The sequence below is a fragment of the Arctopsyche grandis genome, chromosome 4, assembly GCF_051622035.1.
Source record: "Arctopsyche grandis isolate Sample6627 chromosome 4, ASM5162203v2, whole genome shotgun sequence".
Lineage (NCBI taxonomy): Eukaryota > Metazoa > Arthropoda > Insecta > Trichoptera > Hydropsychidae > Arctopsyche > Arctopsyche grandis.
The window spans coordinates 7,593,414-7,610,409 of record NC_135358.1 but is presented as its reverse complement, the minus strand read 5'-3'; the positions used below and the strand labels follow the sequence as shown (position 1 = coordinate 7,610,409).

Sequence of the window (16,996 nt, the reverse complement as noted above, 5' to 3'; positions counted from 1 at the left end):
AATTATTTTCCCTCACAAGGGTAGCGTTAGTGACTACCCTTCTCTCTGGAAGATCTATTGTGATCTCAGGAGGTCTTCGAGGCCATCGTGATTCGTCTAATTTCAACCAACTAGGGCCGTCCCACCATAACGAATTATGATTTAATTCTGATGGTTGAGTCCCTCGAGAAATTAAATCTGCTGGATTGTCTGTAGAGGAGACATGGTACCACTCAATGGGTTGAGATATTGATTGGATTTCGGCCACTCGATTGGCAACGAAGGTGGTCCATTTACATGACTCTCCTCTAATCCAATGCAATGCGACGGTTGAATCCGTCCAATAATATTTTTCATTAATATGAATTGTTAATTGGTCTATTGTTGACTTCATTAACTTTGATAATAACATAGCGGAGCACAGCTCTAAACGCGGAATAGTTACAAAACTGAGCGGAGCGACTCTCGAACGAGAACACACAAGATGACATTTGGAATTTCCCAATTGATCAGTACATTTTACATAAATACAAGCACCATAAGCTTTCTCGGATGCGTCACAAAATCCGTGTGCCTGTATATTAATGACATTATTTAGTATTATCAATCTAGGAATTTTATAAAGTTTCATGACTGTATTGGATAATTGACAATCTTTCCATTTTTTGAAGATTGTCTGAGGAATGAATTCATCCCAACCAATGGTTTGTTGCCAGACAGATTGCATTAATATCTTATAATTAATTAACAATGGAGATAATAGTCCTAATGGGTCGAAGATCTGACTAATTACTGATAAAAAGTTTCTTTTTGTTATATTTTCAGTCTCGACTTCGGTTTGAACCTTAAATACAAAAACGTCTTCCCGCGGTTTCCAAAATAAACCTAAAGTTTTGTGTGATTCGTTAGAGAAGTTAAAATCTGAACAATCGTCAGCTTTAACATCCGTGATTATATCGGAGTTGTTCGATGTCCATTTGCTTAAGGGCATACCGGCTGATAATAATATGGTTTCCAGTTGAACCTTTAATAATTTACCAGCTTCAATAGTATTAGTTCCCGTGAGCAAATCATCAACATAAAAATCACGTTCGATCACTTTACTAGCGATGGGATATTTGTTTCTATTCTCCTCTGCTAACTGATTTAGACATCTAGTAGCTAAAAATGGGGCTGAAGCAGTTCCGAATGTTACTGTATTAAGCTTGTAATGCTTGAATTTACTCTGGGGATCTGTTCGCCAAATGATTCGTTGTACATTTTTATTTTTCTCTGCTATTTGAATCTGTCGGTACATCTGCTTAATATCCGCAGTAATCACGTATTTATGGAGTCGAAAGTTGAGTAGTAAACTTAACAAATCTGATTGGACACTAGGTCCCACCATCAAAATATTATTTAGTGAGATATTAGACGTTGTCTTTGCGGACGCATCAAAAACTACACGATATTTAGTGGTAAGGCTAGACTCCTTAACCACGACGTGATGAGGTAAATAACAATGAACCTCATGTGCCTCCGGAGGTTCACACTCTGACATATGTCCTAAATTTATGTACTCTTCTAAAACTTTATTGTATTCCATTTTTAAATTATTATTGGCTAAAAAACGTCTTTCCAAAGTTTTGTGTCTTTTCTCCGCAATGTGCAATGAACTTCCTAATACTACCGGGGAATTTTTATATGGTAAAGCTACACAAAATCTACCGTTTTTATCTCGTGATGTGTGTGCTTGGAAATGTTCCTCACATCTTTTCTCCTCAAGAGATTGACGTTTTACCATAGGAACCTGGTCGATCATCCAAAAGTTTTGAATGTGACTGTCTAATTGACTTAAGCCTATGTGGCTCTTCCCTGGAGCATTATTTACTTCGGGATATGGACCAACTATTGTCCATCCGAATTCGGTATCCTTTAAGATAGGCATACCTTTTCCTAACTGGATGGTTCCTGCTTTCATAGCATGAACGCAAATCTCGGCGCCGAGCAATAAATCGATTGGCGTCGGTTTATTCCAAAGGGGATCTGATAACTTGATTCCCGCTGGTATTGAAATTAACTGTTGATCCAGTTTCACAGTTGGAATTTCGCCAGTAATTTCTGGTAATACCAAACACAACACTTTGGTTGAGTAATTAGTGGTTGAAGACCTTATGGTCACCTTGGTGATGTGACGAATGCTACTTTCTTGATTAGCGATACCTACAATTTTTTGAGAGATTTTCTCTAATTTGAAGTTATTCTTCTTAGCGAAAGATGTGGTAACATAGTTGACTTGTGAGCCGGAATCTAATAATGTGCGACCCTTAACGACCGTTCCATTGGACGTTATAATGTCTACTTGTACCGTCGGTAAAATTATCTCCCTTTGAGAGAAATGAGTAGAATGAGCATTAATTGACTTCCTTCCCGTATTATTGGAACTAAATGTATCGTCCTGATGCAACAAAGTGTGATGGTTTTGTTTGCACCTTAAGCAATTATAGTTAGACTTGCAATTTGTTATCTTATGCGATGAATTTAAACATTTAAAACACATGTTATTAGATTTAACGAATTCATTTCTTTCCATACTGGATTTTGCTTTGAATTTATCACATTTGCCTATGAAATGATTATTTCGACAGAATGCGCATGCGTTTACCTTACTTGATGGGTTTTTGTTCGCGACATGAGTTCTCATGATTCTTTGACGACTATGAGGGAATTCCTTCACCGTAGTTACAGATGCAGTAGATTGTAATACATTACATCTATTCTGCAGAAACGTTTCTAACTTCTCGTACGGTGGCATTTCTCTGTCAACCAGAGATGTTTCCCAGTCCTTTAATAAACTAAATGGTAATTTCCTTAGAACTAAACATGTTACCCATGGATCTAAAATTTCTCTCGCGTAACCCAATGATTCAATGTTTTTAATACACACCGTTACCTTATTTAATAGATCTCTCAATTCGATATGTGATTCCTTTGTGATTAATTTTAAGTCACAAAGTGAGTTGATCCTAGTTTTGAGATTAAGTCTTGGTAAATTATATTGCTTGTCTAAAATACTCCAAGTTGTTTCGTAATTGTCTGAGTTAATATCTAACCCTGAGACAGCTGCTAAAGCGGGACCGAGTAATGATTGATGCAAATATAGTAATTTAGTGACATTAGAATATTCAGGTTTATTTCCTATTATATTTTTGAAGGTTTGTTGAAATGATTGCCATTCAGATGGATCTCCCTGAAATGTGGGAATAGTCAACGTCGGTAACTTATCTCTAGCAAATTTAATTGTTGTTTGCTCTACTTTTAGTTGATTATTTTGAATGGATTGTCTATCTAATGTCGCTTTAAGATTTTGAATTGTCATTGAAATCATGTCGAACTCTTCGTCTATTTGATCCGCCTGCTCTATATCTGTGAGGTTATCTAAATACTCATAATGGAGTTTTCGGACATAATCGTATGCTTCTTTAATGGTTTGATACTGGCCTTCATTTATTTCGGAGGTTCTTTCTATTTTTCCCTTTAGTCTTTTTAACGCGCCCGAATACCTTAATTCTATTGACGCCATTGTAACTTCTACTTTATTTTCTTTCGCTAATATTTCTATCGATTGAGTCTGACTTCGAGTCTGATGTATTCTAGAGCTTGACCTGTCTCTAATAGGTTCTACGTCCCTAGTTGGATTTCGACCTTTATGCGACTTGGAAGTCGAAGCTTCTATTTCCTCGTTTTCAGCACTTGACATTTGTTTCAGAAAGTTGCACTATTTCGTCTCATAAATACAGTTATTCTCTACTATAGCTGTCAATTGAACTATTCGTAGAGATAAGGTAATAATATTCAATGATTAACCGTGAATCTTAATATTCTACTTTAACTATTATCACCAGAATCTATCCAACATATTTTGGAAGAAATAACAACCCTAAATTGGTGGGTGCTTGATTTAAACCACTTTGGGGCTACAAGTCTTGTGATTTATTTTAAATCACCACTGTTTCATCACACATTATGAAACAAAGAGATCTACCGATGTATGAATATGCCGGTATGTACTTGATTTAATCCACTTTGGGGCTACAAGTGTAATTCCACATTTATCGTGGAAGGGGGGGGGGGGGAGGGTGTTTCTACACACATTAAGAAACAAAGATCTACCGATGTATGAATATGCCGGTATGTACTTGATTTAATCCACTTTGGGGCTACAAGTGTAATTCCACATTTATCGTGGAAGGGGGGGGGGGGGAGGGTGTTTCTACACACATTAAGAAACAAAGATCTACCGATATGAATATACCGGTATGTACTTGATTTAATCCACTTTGGGGCTACAAGTATAATTCTCCACGTGCTTTGCTAATTTTACACTACATCTGATTTTACACTTTTAATACGAAATTCGATGCGACCGATGAAACATTCCTTCGTAGCGCGATATTATTTTATACAATCGCGTTAATTAATTGTTATACTTTAAAACATATTTTAAAACTGACCTACCCACATGATTGCCTTTTGAACAGATTGCCTGAGATTGAATACATTCACTTACTTGAATATCCTTTACGATGTTTATGTGATCGTTCCGATAATTTTGGATTACCTCTGTGTCCCATGCGTCTTTGTAGGTTATGTTTTTATTTATATATTTTCTGCGTCAATCACGCGGTCATGTACCTCTGTACATCAATCAATATATTGCTGAAATAGAAGCAAACATGTTATTAGTATTGGAAAGGTATGGATAGTAACAAAGGAACGATACCGATTTCTTAATTGACATCCATTTTTTCTCGACCACGTTTTTTCCTATTGGTTTGTCCGTTTGGTGTTGTGGCCTAGGTTACTGGTATCCGGTTCGAAGGACCATCATGGAAAAGACTTCGATAATGGTTTGATGTAGTTTATTGAAATGTAAAATTTGCACGTGGTGGGCCAGCGGAGCGTACGGAACACAAGCTGTCCGTACGCCGTCTGCTCGAACTCTGTCGACCGTCGCGTATTTCCGCTTGGGCCGACACTAATGCCAACTCGTCAATAATGCCAATCGACAATCAGTTAATAAGACTGTTTGCCACACGTCATTACAAAAGTCGGAACACCTACCATAAATTTTCATTTTCATTCTAGCTTATACATCACATTATATTACATAATAAAAAAATGCAGGCAAAGCAAACTTTTACGGTTAACTTTAACATAAAAGACATTAAAACAACGACGTAGATTCGCGGTCCCTCTGGAGAGGCGAACGTAAGCGTAAATAACGATCCGTTTTACGGCGCGGCCCCGCTTTAAAATAAACTACGGGGAAAAAAAGGTTGACGACATGTACCATCCGCATAATTCCTCGAACAGGATAAGGGCCACAGGAGCCTGCCGGAGGTCCTGGAGATAAGGAAAAACGAGTCCTCCGGCCCGCGCATAATGACGCAAGTTTGACCATTAGGGACGGAGGCAGGAGTGCGCGAATGGACCATGTGTTGCGGCCGTGTCCCCGTGGAAAACCCCCCTAAGGTTGAAAACCCCTGGCCGTCGTATTGAAATTAATGGGGGATCAACTAGCTACTATATATCACGCACCCTTCATACGCACTACTATTTTTTTGGCGTGCCATTTTGTCGTGAAAGTATGGCGCAAGACGAATAACATCTCAATTATTTTGTTAAACCTAACCGACGAATTGGGGAGACTGCACGCATCAAATTGAAAGTTAGTTGAAAAATTATTATGTCCGGAAATGGTATTTCGATAATGGGCTCTTTGGCGCGTCGTTTGCGATGATGTATGTCATTTCTATTGTATGTGAAAGTTTTTGGTCGAACTAAAAAGGCTCCCACCGTGTAAGTGGGGAAAATTATGACGTTGGAAAATTGTTTCGGCGGGAATTTCCGTGCCAATTTTCGGTTTTAATTAAAGTTTCGCGCGCCCATGGCGAATGTCGATAGTTTCGCAATAAATAATATCGGAACAAGGGATCGTTTGGGCCGATCGCCAAGACTTACGACAACAACTACCTGGATAGTTAACTATACGCAAATTTAGCGTACTTGCGGGCTTTTCACTATAATATTGGATTTCATGCTATCGTTGAAAATGGCTTATGAAATCATTGGAAAATGAAGATACATAATACTATATTATAATTTGTGTAAACAAAGTTTCTACCATGAAGATTGTGTTCCTTTTGTATATAATTTTATATATTTTATGTACGAGCTGGTATATTTGAAAGTGGCATAGGTCCACTTTTCTTCATTTCGAGAAATTATTCGCAAAATATTAAATATAATGTTTTGGGTTTAACAATATTTAAAAATAATTGTGGCATGTAATACGTTTATTCAGCTTTTTAGATATACTGGAAATATTGAATTATAATAAGTAATGGCAATTTGTGAATTAAGTCAAACAAAAATAGTGTTTTTGGGACTGATTTCCTCCACTTTCAAATACAGCGGCTCATATGTATGTATGTATGTATAATATCAGCGAAAAAATAATTTGAAAATATAAAACCATAAATGTAAGTTGTATAGTCTGAAAGTAGACTTTCCAGGGGATGTTTTTTTTAAACGTTGATTAGGATGATAACGATTCAGTCAAAATTCCAATCAATCAATTTATTTCAAGTTATGTTTTGAATAAAATAGATTATTTAATTCTGAATCGTTATTTTATATTTTAAAATATAAACTTTTAATTATTACTAATACATTCGAAGAACACTTTCATATTGGAACGATAGACTTAAGAGATACGTAAAACTGTTTATTATAAATTTACTGCATTGATAAATTGTAATGAGTCAATTCGTTGAATTTGGTGTTATGAATATACTAATTTATGTACATATGTATATGTATGTGAAATGTATTGATGTATTTCATCAGTTCGGGCCCGTTTATCTAATATACGAAATGTTTCAAATATGATAGTTTTTTGAAGTCAGGCTTAGGTTTCGTTTTTTTACGTTTAAAATGTATTGTCAAAAGTAATGATTTGCAACAAAAAGTTGAAAATGGAAACATCTTGCAATATGTATACTATTTTTTGGACACATTTGCATTTTAACATAAATGTTAAATTGATTTTACAACACTTTGTATATTTTGTTTAAATTTAAATACATTTTCAATCATAGTAAATAAGGATCTGTGAATAATCTCTCAATAAGTTGTTTCTAGATATTTTAAAATTTATATAAATTTTAGATTAATGTCCGTGTTAAGGCGTGGCATAAAACGTATCAAATGAAAATAATTTTCTATATGCGAGTTTAATAGTTAAAGTTTGTGTGAGAGCTTTCAACCATATTTGACCTTTTCGACACGAGCGTATTCGAGACCGGGGTAAACTTAATAACGGAATTATGGGGGATTAAACGATAATGAATGCCTCGGTATTTAATGAGATTATTCGGATTACGCTGGCGGATATTTGAGATTGATTAACAACCTGGATACAGTTTCAAATCGAATTAGAATCGTCACACTCGAATTCGACCCGCGAACAAATAACACTCGCACAACCGAATTATAATATGTACATACGTACTCATTTTGCGATCTTCAAACGAATCGAATCATCGGCGACGAGATGCGAGAAGAAAAACCCGTGAATTTAAATTACAAAGGAGTTGTGTAAGGGTAAATCATATTAGCGATCGGATAAGGGTTAACGGAAGCGTTTGACGGCGAACATCTAAGGGTGAAAATAAAGTTGATGTTTAATTCATTCAGCGATTCGGCCAAAGTAAACGAAACCTTCGGAGCGTAGCCTTAGTGGTACCTTTGTATATGGGCCAATAAATAGGCATGAAGGGCAATCAAGAAGAACAAATCAAACGTAGAATTAGATTGGGTCGAAGCACCCGTGGGATACTGAAAAAACGTGTTGGATGCGAAAAATCTTTTTTCTTTCTTTTTTTCCCATCACATATTATATATGTAGAGAAAAATATTTTTCGGAAGATGGAAACGGGCAGACATTTGTTGTGTCTTGTAAATTGTAATATGCAAATTCAGTGGGTCGGAATTGCGAACGGCATCATGAAAGGAAGCACTTGCATTGTAATGTATTTTCGGGGGAAAAACATTTGGGAATTTTAGATAAAATAAATAGGTCTTTGAGATTTTACATCTGATGTCCTTTCTCTATTACATAGTTATATTACATTTAGTATCATATTTGACATTATAAACGTGAATAATTTGGAAACTAAACACGCGTATTAGTGATTGTAACTTCAAAGTAGACCAAAATATTATAAATTTTATTATCTTTTTATGAATTTCGTCTAATCTGACTAATCTCGAAAATCTCATCTAACTAATGCGTGATAATACTTTAATAAATCTTAAATTTATTCAATAAATCACGCACATTCGTTTTAACACATTGCTCCAATGTGACGAGTGCGATATAAATATTAAGAATTATTAATTATATATTACATTAAACACGACATCCATGATCAAAAATTTGTACAAAAGTATTGTATTATAAAAGCCAAATACCAACAACGATTAAAATTCACAGAGACATCTATTGACAAATTAGCAGCATTTATACAAATCAGTGAAAATTGAACGGTTTCAATGAAATCAGATAAATTGGGAAACTCTGGAAATAGGAAACGATCAACCTGGAGTCACATATCCAAGGCCTGGCCAACAGCACACACCAGGAATAGAACCCGTGACCACACAATTAAAAGCATTATTAGCTTACCATTGATCTATACTGCTGGTTATATACTAAAAGTAAAGTGAGAAGATGAAATTCAATTGTTATCTTATAATTTTCAGAGCGGAGACTAATCAATATTTACTAATTGTGACTCCCTTAATTCTTGTTTATGATATATGTATGTATGAGGGTTTAAAAGAATAAGAAATTTTTACAGTTTTTTGGCTATCGCAGCCTCTAACTTAAAATCTAGTATTGCTATATTAAAAGTGAGTATTGGAAATATTGGTCAGATGTTCTTTCTATATAATGTGAATTTTATTGTTTTAAAATACTTAAATAATTAAATACATAGCGAATTTTAAAAGTTAAAAATATATTTTTTTAATTAATCAATTAAATACAATATGAATCAAACTATAATATACGCGTTGTTATATGTAATATATGTATACAATTAATTTTAATTAATGTAAATACAAAATTATTTCACAAGGATAATAATTTCATCCAAAACGGTTTGAGAAGTATACGTATAGCAGCACAGGTACAAAGCTTGCAAAACAAATTTCATCGCAGATACTCGAGTTAACAAATCGACATTATCAATCAAAGTCAAAGTGCCGTAATTTCATAATAAGAAACGACGCACCGTTTTAATAAAACAATCAATTAAATCAAACACAAAACACACACACACGCATATGTACATAAATATAATAAATATAGTATAAAGAAAATCGAATATAACAAATGTTGTTTTCACAACAGGCGACAGACACTTTTTTCCTTGTATATTTGTGTCCGAATCTGCTAGGAATTCAAATGCGGCAACCCTTTCCGGAAAATCGGATTTTCACCCTTACGTTGTCACGTGCGCCCTTGCGCGTCCTCTCGCGGGCTTTTCCGTCGGATGCGACCGAAATTTAATGTCTTGGGACACCCTGTACTAATCTGTGTGACTTGGGTGAGGTCAGTTACCGCAACCCTCGACGAAATCATTAAACTTTCGAAAACAATTAGAAACAAAACACGAAGTTTATTTTGGTCGTGTGATTATTCGACTTGGAAAGTGTTTGTTCGACTGCTATTTTTTTCTTTTACAAGAAGTCATTTGCATCGGTCGGGGGTAGGGGTTAATTACCACTGGCCACGATCAACTAATGTCGCCGCGATTAAGGTCGGGTTCGAGTGCCGCGCTGTTTGGAACCCCTGGCTAATTAATGTCCAACGACGACGACTAACTTTACCGAAAATGGTCAGACCAAAGTTTTTCCTCTTCGAAGCAGTTTTTTTGCTTTATTTTTTTACGGCTTATATACTATTATGGTAGAATAATTTAGAGGTAAAAATTAACACTAGTAGTTAATTTAAAATAAACAATGAAATTGACAAAGAATCGAAATTGTATTTTACGGCTTCGCTCTGTATTTGTAATATAAACCACTTAAATATGGCCCCAATCTTGTAGTAAACATTTTATTAAATTTATTTCAATAGTTTTATTTTATATAAATTTATTTGAATATTCATTTTTTTATTACATTGAACGTCACGGATTCCAAGTCTCTTTCGAAATTATATATTAGATGTACACTACAAAAGCGAAACTCACTTACATTAAATTTTCAAATAAAGAGGATGGTAAGGGGCATTCCTAGCATCCCACTATAGCTCAATGGTGTAGAGAAGTGGGGTTGCAAAGTTTTGTTGCACCTCCAGCCATATGATGACTTTAAAATTAATTTTTATACGAAAAAAGAATCACAATGAATCAAATTCCAAGGGAATTCCATCACAATTTTCGGAGAAAAATTTAAACACACCACAATCAAATGGTAAACGGATTATTTCGCAAAAAGCGATCTCGCGCAAGTCACTAAAATCTCGATCACGGAACATCTAGTACTCGAGCTATCGTTAGTACAATATTTAGCGTGCGAACCTTTCGATTGATGGAGTTCTTGGGTGCCAGATGTTCCGTGATCGAGATTTTAGTAACTCGCGCGAGATCGCCTTTTGCGGGATAATCACCGAACCCAATTAAACATGTGCGATTTTTTTTATCGCAAATTGAGCACAATGCTCCATTTGGAGGTTGTATCTACTGGCCGCACAGTGCTTTATCGGATGGCTACTGTTTAAAAAGCTTTCCAACTTCATAATGAGATCGTCGCTTCTGTGCCTGAATGTGATATTTTCCACATCAGTGAGCGTAGATTATTGGAGACTATTTTATGCTATTTGTCTGGTAGCTTGCGCTCATCATTATTTTCATAATTGCATGATTGCATGGATTTTCAATCTTCTCGCTTCCATTTGGACCTCGCAGGAATGTTTGTATTTGCGGCTAGTTCTTATGTATTGGTGCTGGCTATTGATGTAAGACTAGCTGAACCCAGCATGCGTTGCAATGCCACAATAACACATGCAATTCCCGTTCCCGTTCTCGTTCCCGTTCCCTTTTCCGCTCTCGTTCTCGTTTCCATTTTTCGGAAAAATGCAGGCAGCGAACACATTTGAAATTATTCAATTGTTTGTTTATTTTACCCTAACAACGCAGATCGCGTCACTCATTCCCGTTTTCGGGCGATTTTTTTTACAGTAAGCTTCCCGGACATACATTCAACAAATCCTGACAGCTCCATCGTAATCGTTTTAGTGGTTTAGGAGCCTATACGAGACAGACAGACATTCATTTTTATATATACCATAGATATATTTTTTTTGTCATTTTTCTGTATTTTTCCGACCACATTAGGGACTCCTGTAATGCCACAATGGTCAAAGCTTAAACTTAAATAAATTAAATATTAAATTTGTAATAAAATGTTATGCTGAAAGCTCGAGATGGAATTGAAAAAGTCCCCAAATAGTCAATTGTGCAGGTTGTGTTTGTTGTAAGATTGGAAAGATTAAAGATACGTGGAAATTTTATTGAAAATAGTTTGGGTGCTCCACGTGCGCGCGGAATGTGAGATCGTGTTAGCGATTCGAAAATCTCGGCACGTAAAGGGTTAATAATGAATGTCGACGTTCGGTGCCTATCTATTTGCTTTGGCCCGACGCAATATGCGTCTTGAAAAGCGTTAATAATTCATTTTCGCAGCGGGGAAATCCCGACAATCTTTCGCTCCCTTCCGACGACAATAGGGAGGGAGGAGAAAGGAAGTGTCATCAGAGGAGGATTTCTGGAAAAGTTTTCCAGCCGCCGGCTTAGCGACGAACAATGACGAAAACGACGGCATGACGGAGAAAAGGAGACGGGAAGATGTCTCTAAACAAGATGAGATTCGGCACCAGTGACGGTTCGACAGCTCAAACCTATAATTAAATATTCAACGACACTTTGCCCGAGAATTTTGTCGAAAATGTGTGCTCGCTGTTCGTGGAATTGAAGCGTTTTGTATTGCCGAAGGGGTGGAAAATGCATGTACCTTGTAAAATATTAAAATTACACACAACTCTGCGAGCAAGAGTGTCTCGATGCGCATTAATGAGGTTTTGTTGGAATTGCAGCTGTCTCAGGTCAAATATGCCAAACGTTAAATAATGATCTAATGCAGCAGCTTATTCGAAACAATTTAAATATTTAATTCAATACCAATCGTTTGATAATTCCCACTTGAAAGTGAAAACCAACAGAAACTATAGTTATAGCCGAACTAATCTAGCACTTTATCATTTAACATTCACCCCGCACTCGACCCGCGATGGCCAATCACATTTCGTTTCAGTTTCGCATTGCATTTTGGTCAAGTAATACAACATTGGTCGTGAGTCGGTCGGTAGAATTTGACTTTTATTTTTTGTTAGTTTTGAGTTCGTGTTTCGTGTTTTGAAATATTTACATAAATAAAATTTTAATATGAAATACGTAAGTTGTTGATATGATTAATTTATTTATGGAATACGTATTAATTTTACATATATTAATGGAAATTAATATTTTTTAGACGGTAAAAGTAATTGTCAACGTCATGATATGGACAGCAAAAGTTGCATTTAATTAAATTGTAATAATATTATAAAGTTACATAATTAATAATTTAATAAAAGTAAAGACATAATTTTACGTCTTTACAATGCGACAGCATGATTTGTTCTCGTAAGTTTTACAATAATCGGATCCACGATAGTGTCGTTTGTTTTTAATATACATATAGGTAATACGTACTATGTTGCTAGTGCAATAAAATTTAACTACGCCTACAAGATGACATTTGGCAGCAAGAAGATCTAGTTTACTTATTTATATAATTTCTCCGATTTGCATACACCCAAACGTACATATGTATACTATAATTCTCGTAGTTTCAAATGTTCCGCGCTTGAAACTGTCATTATAAATCTTACCTATATTTATTGAAGTTAGGCTTGGAATAAATTTACATTAAGTTGAGATTCGCATTTGATTTAATTTGTAGACGATTCACATGTGATAAAGGACATAACAAATAATGACCAATTTATATTCAAGCGAAGCAACCAATCAAGTGTTAATTTTGAACATCTAAAATGGATGTATAATTTACCTATTTTTACGATGGCTTGATATGATGCACATTTTTGATCTGTAACAAAAAGAAGATTTTATTTAGTACAATTTAAAATTCAAGAAGGTGTAGGTATATGATATAAATATATATATATATATATATTATGTTTATGATATAAATAAATATATGTATGTATGTATGTGTACGTCCATCGATTTAAGGTCTATTTATATTATCACACTTTGATTGAGTGACCAGGACATATATTTTATTGTATTTCTCCAAATATGTATACTGAACGCAGCTGCAGGGTCTTCATATTTTATATATTCCTCATCAAAACCTCTATGATTCGAATTATGCTATTACGAAATAAAAATATATATCAATATCAACAGAAATAATAATTTCCGCGGGGAGCCTCTTGTATACGTGCCTCACTGATGCGAGAGAGAGGGGAATTAAGCACGCACCGCAGTTAGCGGTCAGTTTAAGAACGATATCCACCTTAGAATAACGGCTCTTCTCCAGCCGTAATATTTTTCATTTATTGAACCTATTTTACATTATTCACTATTTACTTAATACATGATAAGATGATTTTTATAGCTAATTACAATAATTAATCTCGCTGACTTGACATTATTTAAACTTAAAACACATATATCAATAAGGTAAGTGATAAGGATTGAAAATTCATTTAAATTCATCTTGTATAGTATGTCGTTGTTTGTTCAATGAATAGAAATCAGCTGATAACCAATTCGAAATGAATGCACATATCTATCGCTTAAATCAAAGCAAGGGTACATGTTTTATAGAACATTAGTAGTGCTACCCGGCTACGCTCGGTTCCACTTTTGACGATCTCATCCGTTCTCGCATGGATATAATAAAAGTAACTTGAAATGGAAATGCAGTCTAGTAGTGAGAATACTGCTTTGTTATTAAAATTAATATTATTTAACGGCCGACCATTCGCAAGCGTCTTTGACCAATCCAGCCAATCAGAAACGACTATGACGGCAGCCAATCAGACACGAATTACAGACGCCGTTTCGGTTTTATCTGTAAGAGATATGTACATATAGTTCATTTGACCGGCATTGCTCGAGCTGGTAAATATATACCAGCTGATAAATATATATATATATATATACAAATAACCAGCAGTGTGGCTTAATAGTAGCGTGTATGTTTAGCACCAAGTGATCAGTGGGTTGGATCCGCTATACTGCTGGTTAGATTTGGGGGTATTTTTGACTACAAATCGATCGTTTCTTATCAGAGTTTTCCAATTTTATCTGATCATTATTGAAACGGTTCCTCAAAATTGGCAAAAAATCATCTTTCCAGTTGTCACAAATCTTCTGTATTTATTGTGTGTATAATTTGTAAAAAATATGTACAAAATCTAAATCCATAGATGTCTCAATGGATTAATTCTGTGATTAATTAATTAATTGCTATTTCATGTTCTTCAGCTTCTGGAAATACAGTGATTATGTAATGATAAAATGCTGCATTGTTTCTAATTAATTGTCCAGGAAGGCGCATTGCGGTCTTCCTGTCGAGCCTTCCTGGTATATTTCTACTATGTAAAAATGAATAAATAAATAAATATACATATGTATACAGTTTATATATTTCGTAAGTATATGTTTTTGTGTATTTGATAATATATGTATGTAGGTATATGAAGTTAAAATAGCTATTAGTATTATTGTAATAATTGAATTTCAACATAAAGCCTCCCAGGAAACCGATTGAATGGGCTGATTATTATGCAAGTACAGTAGATTATGTTCGAATTCATTCGGGACAATTAACTGACGATCTGTGAATTTACCGTGTGCGTGCACCATTCTGTGAGATATTATGATCCTGATTAACACTGGTTCAGTGCACGAGTATTTGCATTAGCCTGCAATATGCTTCAGTGCATACGTACACATATTGGAAAAGACTTCGATAATGGTTTGATGTAGTTTATTGAAATGTAAAATTTGCACGTGGTGGGCCAGCGGAGCGTACGGAACACAAGCTGTCCGTACGCCGTCTACTCGGTCTCTGTCGACCGTCGCGTATTTCCGCTTGGGCCGACACTAATGCCAACTCGTCAATAATGCCAATCGACAATCAGTTAATAAGACTGTTTGCCACACGTCATTACAAAAGTCGGAAGTTGATGGTCCTTCGAACCGGATCATCATGGAAAAGACTTCGATAATGGTTTGATGTAGTTTATTGAAATGTAAAATTTGCACGTGGTGGGCCAGCGGAGCGTACGGAACACAAGCTGTCCGTACGCCGTCTACTCGATGACTCTGTCGACCGTCGCGTATTTCCGCTTGGGCCGACACTAATGCCAACTCGTCAATAATGCCAATCGACAATCAGTTAATAAGACTGTTTGCCACACGTCATTACAAAAGTCGGAACATAGTCCCACATAGGAAAACTGTTGAACAATACAGTTATTCTACAGAGTTACAGCATTACTGACGAGTCGTTTACAATAAATCATAGCTCTTAAAATAATTAAATAGAGGGTGAATAATGAAACCTTTGCCTCATCCAGTGTGAGGATAAAATCAATTTATTGGTTCAGTAATATTTCAACTTATAGGTATACCTCTGGTGAATGTTGTTTCTATTTACATTAAAATTTTTGAAATCTCCTTTGAAGCTGTGAATAAGCATTACAAGATAAGTTTACTTTAAAGAAGAGAGAGTGGACTGTATATGGTTTAAAACTTAAGCATTCCTCATCTTGATGTTAACTTAGACAATACAATGTTGACACTGTTACAGTTGTCAAGACAGATCAGCTATTACCGATCAACTAAACTTGATTAGTGAGTGTAATGCTCCTAAGTTAACTTGATTTCATCAACAAGTAGCACAAACATTGCTAAATTAAAAGTAAATTGGAAAGTCATTCATTCATTCCTACAAGCAGGAAATGAAGGCGAACTATGATTACAGATGTCTCTACGTTAAACATCGAAATGTTCAGTATTATAATATTTACTTATTCTACGATTCACATAAATACTATAAACAGTAAAAGTTAACTTATGTTTTCATAACAAGAAACATAAGACCTGCGGATGACTCCCGGCAGGTTATAATTAAGTAGACATGAAATAATTTAAGATGCTCCATTAAGTGTGGCTTGGAGACTAACATTAACAAATCATGAATCTAATTTTAACTGTCAAATTTGAACAGTTTATTTTAAACTCGGATATAATCCTTCCGAGTGATGACATGAGACAAGTCTTATATTATAAAGACAAAATGATTAGATTAAATTCGGAGATATATACTGCCGAATGTTAAAATGAAAATAGCTTAAATTATACACACAACACAATTAAAGTGAATTACGGAGTACTACTATTAACATTGACTGATTTAAACTCATGATTACATCTAATAAGTAATATGAGTTGGGGGTAGTGTCTTCGGGTTAAACTAAGCTACCGAAGTTGACGGAATTGAAGCTGCTGTTTCTCCTCCCTCTTGCTGATCTTCCTTCCTGTCAAGTGGTCCTTGTGGTAGAATCGGCAATGGCGCCACTAGATGACTGGACCGACGAAACTCTCCGCTGGCAGTAAAGACGTCGACGACTCGAACTCTGCCATCTGGTCCGGGATACAATTTAGTGACTCGACCCAAGACCCATCGGGTTGGCAGCATGTGTTCCTCCTTTAACAGGACCATTTGACCCACACTCAGATTGTTGCTCGAGTCCTTCTTCCATTTGTGTCGTAACTGCAAAGAATGTAAATATTCCGCCGACCAACGTTTCCAAAATGCTGCT

General features: G+C 35.4%; 1 protein-coding gene across 9 annotated transcripts in view; it reads right to left on the bottom strand.

Annotated features, from left to right (window-relative positions):
- The window catches only part of LOC143911227 (CUGBP Elav-like family member 2), a 605,340-nt gene that overhangs the window by 153,171 nt on the left and 435,173 nt on the right, over positions 1–16,996 (bottom strand). For all 9 annotated transcript variants that reach the window (XM_077430030.1, XM_077430026.1, XM_077430029.1 and 6 more), the window contains one exon: positions 13,204–13,242. The gene's annotated coding sequence lies outside the window, so the exon portion shown is untranslated. The remainder of the gene's footprint in view (positions 1–13,203; positions 13,243–16,996) is intronic.